Source organism: Poecilia latipinna, unplaced genomic scaffold (genome assembly GCF_001443285.1).
Source record: "Poecilia latipinna isolate Pla-1442-1.1 unplaced genomic scaffold, P_latipinna-1.0 Scaffold1101, whole genome shotgun sequence".
NCBI classification, from domain to species: Eukaryota; Metazoa; Chordata; class Actinopteri; order Cyprinodontiformes; family Poeciliidae; genus Poecilia; species Poecilia latipinna.
Genome location: NW_015113717.1, coordinates 205,662 through 212,483, shown reverse-complemented (window position 1 = coordinate 212,483; position 6,822 = coordinate 205,662). Strand labels below are relative to the sequence as shown.

Genomic DNA, 6,822 nt, shown 5'->3' with positions numbered 1-6,822 from the left:
GAAAACTACAGAAACGTAGGTGAATTTTAAAATGACTATTTTAGAGGTTTGAGTCCTTGTCAGATACCAGCTTGACTAAAGAAGTTATAAGGGTCCCAGTTGACAGAGTTTCAACTAAAGGCAAAAGGAAAGGCTCTTGGAGAGCCTCCTTACTTAGAGGACGCCTCTTAAGGGTAAGTCCTCACATAGATAGGCTGCTTTGATGTGTGTGTGTGTGCGTGAAAGAGTGATTGGAGGTTTAAATACTGCTCAGTATTTTACCTCATATAAAAACAGTGGGGTTAAACAGCAAACCTCTTGTGGATGCAAAAGGCAAGATTTCTCCCACTCGACAGAGTTGAAGCGGAGAATACCACAACAAGGTACTTTTAATTGCTGGCCTACTGAAAAGATCTCCAGTTCATAGGACTCCCTAGGAGTCAACGAACCTGGACTAAATTTAAATAAATAAAAATTTTTAAGCTAAAATTGCAAGTACTTTGAATAATGGGAAATGCAAATTCTTGTAATTCCTCACTTGTTGAGGGCCCCGATGGGGATGAGAAATACATGCTGTCCAGATTTCCTGGTAGCATTGTACACATGAAAAAATGGAAAAAGAAATATAAAATAGATGGAAAACTAAAAATTGATCAATGGCAAACAATTGTGGGAATTTTGGAGAGTAGTGTAGCAAGAAAAAAGGGGATAAAAAAGGCTAAAAAGGAGGATGAATTAAGGTGTGCTAAACTATGGTTAAAAGCAGCCATAGACAGGAAAGAACAAATTAAAAAGGTTAAAGACAAAAAGCTTGTAGAATCAAATAACTTATTTGTAAGGCCAGAAGACAATGAAATGGTGTTAAGCGGATGGAATGCTCCAGCGGGGCAGGAGGGGGGGCAGGTACGGCCGACTGCTCCTCCCCCGGCCGCTGCAGCAGCTCCGTCTGCTCCTGTCTTAGTACCAGAAGAAAATGAGCCCATATTTAGAACAGGTCAAACTCCTTCCCCAGGCAAGCAGGCAACCTTACCCTCAACTCCTCCAACTCTCACTCTAACACGATCCCCATCTGCTAAACTGACCACAGATCCAGAGTCAGTTTTCACACCTACCAAAATTTACCCTCCTCTCCCAGTCTCTCCACCACCATTATACAATGAAGAAGGTGCAGGTCCAAGTGGTCAGGGACATTCATATAATCTGAGAAAGTACAGAACTCCTCGAGTTACGTACAGTCCTGAAGGGACAGAACAATATCCAATGATCGAGGTCCCAAATCCTAATCCTAGAGATGGTCAGCCGCAACACATTTATGTTTTCAGACCCTGGACCTTAAAAGAGGCCAGAAAGGCTGTAGAAGGAATAACACCTGTAACAGAAGACCCCGATAAATGGATAGAAGATATGACTGGATTAATCCAGTCATATAGACTAAATGGGGTAGAAGCAGGAGAAGCAGCCATACCCTCATTAGGAAAAGATTGGGTAGAAGTAAGAGGAAATTATACAGGGAAAATAACTAATAATATTTTAGCTCCAATTCCATACCCTCCAGGAGCCAACCCTGCTCTCTCTGATGATTTTAAAGCACAATGGGATCCGTTGTGTGAGAGAGTTAGAACAAATTTCCGTAAAAGGGCAAGTTATAGTCATCTGTCAGGGATTAAACAAAAAGTTGGAGAAGACGTAGACGACTTTCGTCTATGATTTGAGAAGGAGTTCAAAGTTCACAGTGGGATCACTTATGATGAAGAACTAGAAAGCGTATATCAATAACAACTAAAAAACGCTTTAATGTCTAGTTTCCGCCCTGAAATTGAGGGCTGGATCAAAAAACACCTGGTTGAATATGATGCTGCCTCAGTCCCACAGCTGATGACGTGGGCACGTCATGCAGAAAAAGTAGTAAAAAAACCAAAAACAGGATCTGATGTTTTTCATCTGGAGGATTTTGGAGAAGTAGATACCTCTGTCTTTTTCCGCGGCTCCTCAAGAGGCCGGGGGAGAAACAGAGACAGAGGAGGTCGCCCTGGGCAGCGACCCCTAAGTTATAAACCACAAGACAAAGATGTCTGCTGGCGTTGTGGTGGGTCGAACCATTGGGCAAAAGATTGCAAAGCAAAGAACATAAAGGACTATAGAAGTGGCAGATGGGAGAAAAAACAAAAGTCTAACTCTTCAGCATGACTAGACTCTGCCACACCCAAACAAAACATACCACCAGATCAAACTGATGAAATGGTGGATATATGTGCAGCATGGGATATGTTAAATGCATTAAAAGAAAAACCCTACATTACACTGATTGTTTGTGGGGAAAAAGTTGAATTTTTATGTGACACCGGTGCATGCAAAACAGTTCTAAAAACTAAAATAGAAGGTGTAAACCCCACAAACGAGTCCATTTGGGTGAAGTCTGCCGATGGACAAACACATAGAGAAAATATGTCAAAAAATACATCTTTTAAAGATCCTGAAACAGGAATTAAAGCAAAAGCTTCCGTTGTAATGTCACTTAAGTGTCCAATAAATCTGTTAGGTAGAGACCTAATGACAAAACTAGGGATAGCAGTAGTCCCTGTACAAGATGGCATGAGGGCTGTCAGACTAAAACACTCTGATCTGTACACAGTTCATAAGGATGAAAAAATCTATTGTTCTTATGATCTAAAGCCAGCTGACAATCCTTTTGTCCCAGAAAAGCTTCTTAGGGAGGCTCGAGGACAACTGGACATACCTGAAACAGAAATGAACTATAATCAGTTGCATGTAACAATGAACATCCTAAATGATCCACAGGATGATTATGTGCAAAAGTTTTTAGAAACAAATCCTGTGACACTTGCTGTGACTGAAATGTTCACAGACCGAAGGTCTTATGCAGCTGTGACTGTGCTCCTTCCGACTAGTCAAAAAGAGCTGTATAAGTTACCTGCAAACCCACACATCTCGCTTTTTAAGCCGCATAATATTACATGGGCAGATGTAGGTAACAGAATTAAAATGGCTTCTGAAGCCACTGATTTCAAAGTAGATGAAGATGGTTGGAGCTACAGCCCCAGCTGTGATGTCTGGAAGCAATCACTTTGCGAAGTAGTTACAGGCACAGCTCAAGTTCATGCATTTGAGTGATACATGAACATATTTCTTACAGAAAAAGAGGAAGCTGAATTAGCTGAGCTGCCAGAATACTTGTGGACAAAAGGTCCCTCTGATGTTGGGTTACTTGGTTCAATTCCCCCAGTGCAAATTAAAGCAAAATCTAGCTGGAGGCCCAGGGTAAAACAGTATCCTTTAAAACCAGAAGCACTGGACGGGATTGAACCAGTAATCAAGGGTTTGTTAAAAGGAGGAATCATCAAAAAATGTTCAGATTCTCCTTGTAACACACCTATTTTTCCTGTTCAAAAGGCAAACAAAAAAGACTGGCGCATGATTCAGGATTTACGATCAGTCAATGAAGCAGTTCAAACGAGAGCACCAAATGTGCCAGACCCACACACGCTGTTAAACTCACTAAAACCAAGCAATAAATTCTTCACAGTAATTGACCTCAGCAATGCTTTCTTCTCTGTACCCATTCACCCAGATTCGCAGTTCTGGTTCGCATTTACCTACAGAGGTCAGGGGTATACATATACCAGATTACCCCAGGGTTTTGCGGAAAGTCCAAGCATATTTTGCGAGGCAATTATGGCTTGTTTGTCTGATTTTCAAATATCAGAAAAAAGTCAACTTTTGATTTATGTTGATGACCTGTTGATAGCATCTGAAAGTGAGGAAGCATGCAGAGCAGACTCACTCGCTCTGCTGCACCACCTCAGTCAGACAGGGAACAAAGTAAACAAAGATAAGCTACAGTGGGTCAGAAAAGAAGTAAATTATTTGGGACATACACTTTCTGCTGAGGGAAAGCAGATACAAAAAGCAAGAAAAGAGACAATTTCTGAAGCACCTAAACCAGAAACTAAGAAGCAAATGATGTCTTTTCTCGGACTTTGCAATTACTGCAGAGCCTGGATTCCACACTATGCTGAAAAAACTCAGGCTTTACAGGATTTGATTCATGGCACCCCAATGGCCATGACTGACAAAATAATTTGGAATCCAGAAGCTGAAAAAAGTTTTATTGAATTAAAACAAGCACTAATGCAGGCAACAACTTTGATTCTTCCAAACTATAAAAAAACCTTTGTTCAAACAGTAGACTGCAGGAACGGATTTATGACCTCTGTGTTACTACAAAGTCATGGTGATAAGCTAAAACCGTTAGCTTTCTACTCAAAAAGGTTAGATCCAGTAGCACAGTCTTTACCAGACTGTGTGCAGGCAGTCTGTGCAGCAGCGTTAGCAGTAAACATGTCGGCTGACATAGTTTTGTTTCACAAAATGGAGCTGTTAGTTCCACACGCTGTAGATGTTCTACTTTTGCAGAGCAAAATGAATTTGCTCTCACCAGCACGACACCTTTCGTACACGGCAATACTTTTGTCACAACCACATATTGTAATAAAACGGTGTACAATTCTGAATCCAGCTACTTTGCTTCCATTACCATGTGATGGAACACCACACAGCTGCCTAGAAGCTACAGAGCACTTACAGCTTCCTAGGCCAGATCTACAGGACACCCCATTAGAAATGGGAGAAGTCTGGTTTGTTGATGGGTCATGTTCCAAGGACCCTATGGGTAAAAACCAGACAGGTTATTCTGTTGTTGCTTTGCCAAATGAAATAATAGAAGCAGAAAGAATTTCCAGCACTCATTCTGCACAAGCGGCAGAATTGATTGCTTTGACAAGGGCATGCGAACTGGCTGAGGACAAGCATCTGACAGTGTACACAGATAGCCAGTATGTTTTCTCTACGTTGTTTTATTTTGCTAAACAATGGGAGCGTAGAGGAATGACAACATCTACTGGGAAACCAGTAACACATGCATCTTTGCTTAAAGATCTCTTACAAGCAATACAACTCCCAACTAAACTAGCTGTATGTAAATGCGCAGCTCATACAAAAGGACAAGATGAAGTTTCAAATGGGAACAGACTAGCTGATAAAATTGCAAAAGAAGCTGCAGCAGGGAAGCATGGGAATGGAACTTTTTCAGCACAGACTGGAGGAGAACAACAACTGATAGACAAAGCAGTGCTAAAAGACATGCAGGACAACGCACCGCAGGTTGAAAAAAGGATGTGGATAACTAAGGGTGCGCAAATTAATGATGAGAACATTTTTGAAGTAAATAACAAACCAGTCCTTCCTAAATCTTTATTTAAAGCAGCAGCAATTGTGACACATGGGCGCTGTCATGTGTCAACAGGGGGGATGGTAACCATAATACAACAATATTTCACAACATATGGTTTAAATTCTTACTTAAAAAATTTTTGTACTGCATGTCCAGTCTGTGTGAAATACAATTCTCAGGGAAACATAAGGCCAAAACGAGGCAGGTTCCCAAAACCATCTTATCCGTTTCAAACCATGCATATGGATTTTATTGAACTTTCACAAAGTGGGCCATATAAATATTGTCTAGTGATGATTGATGCTTTTTCTAAATGGGTTGAAATAGTTCCAGCAAAGCATGCAGATGCTTTGACAGTAGCTAAGGCTATTTGTAAAACTATTATCCCAACACATGGCATCCCACAGACTGTTTATAGTGACAATGGACCACATTTTGTAAACCAAGTGATACAAAACATGGCTACACACTTGGGAATGACATTGAAAAACCACTGTTCCTATCATCCACAGAGTGCAGGGTTGGTGGAAAGAACAAATGGTACTGTGAAAAGTAGATTAAGAAAATGCATGGCAGACACTGGCCGGCCCTGGCCAGAATGCTTAGATGTAGTGAAGCTATATATGAGGATCACCCCGACAGCTGATGGTCTAACACCTTTTGAAATAATTCATGGGAGAGCTTACAGATTGCCTCTGTTTGCTCCAGACATACAAAAAGCTGACGAAGAACAGACATTAGCAGATTATATGATCAGGACTCTTAAACTGAAGGAAGTGTCCAGAGCAAAGTTACTGCCTTTTGATTCTCTTCCTGCACAGGAGGCTGTTCCAATAGAGCCTGGTGACTGGGTCTACATAAAGGTCATCAAACGAAAGAACTGGGCGAGTCCACGGTGGGAAGGACCGTTCCAAGTGCTGATGACCACACCAACAGCTGTAAAGATTGCTGAAAGACCCAGCTGGATACATCTCAGTCACTGTAAGCTGCAGAGAGTGTTGGATCCCTAAAGTCGGAGTAGAGAGGAAGGAGAGCTCTTTTGAGAGCTTCCGGGGTACAAAGGGGAGCTACTTTATAGTTGTAGTTCGTCTCAAACCCGGTGAAGAAACGCTAAGATTCTCACTCCTTTAGTTTGGGGGTTCTGACATCTCTGTACGCCGAGCAACAATGGGGACTCCATATGCCAGATGGATCTTCTACTGCGCTGTGACTGCTGTATGCTTGATGTTTGGAGGAGGAAGCGAGCCTGAATTCCACCCGCATGACTACAGTACCAATCTGTGGTGGAAACTGATGAACAGAACCGCTTATGAGGGACATGCTGTGAACTGCTATGTGTGTGCGCAGCTGCCGGTTTCCATACACAACTCAGGTCTCCGACCAGGTAACATTACTGACGACAAACAGATGTGTCTCTATGTTCTAAGCACCAGACCGCGCCGCATCCCACCCCTAAGAGGAGACAGACCACGTGAGAAGGACTATTCAGCTGACCTCCGGATGGGAGAGGCTGTGCAAGGACTGTTTCAATCTTTAAATTGTTCACTTGCAGACGACGTACTTCCTTTTCCGTCATCTCAACAAACTGTGTG

At 42.0% G+C, this 6,822-nt stretch overlaps 1 long non-coding RNA gene across 1 annotated transcript; it reads right to left on the bottom strand.

Annotated features, from left to right (window-relative positions):
- Positions 1-6,309: 6,309 nt before the first annotated feature.
- On the bottom strand, positions 6,310-6,802 carry LOC106959612 (uncharacterized). The gene is made up of 2 exons (XR_001427394.1): positions 6,488-6,802; positions 6,310-6,443 (listed from the first exon to the last, which is right to left on the bottom strand). It is a non-coding gene; the product is annotated as an uncharacterized LOC106959612 (long non-coding RNA).
- Positions 6,803-6,822: the final 20 nt, after the last annotated feature.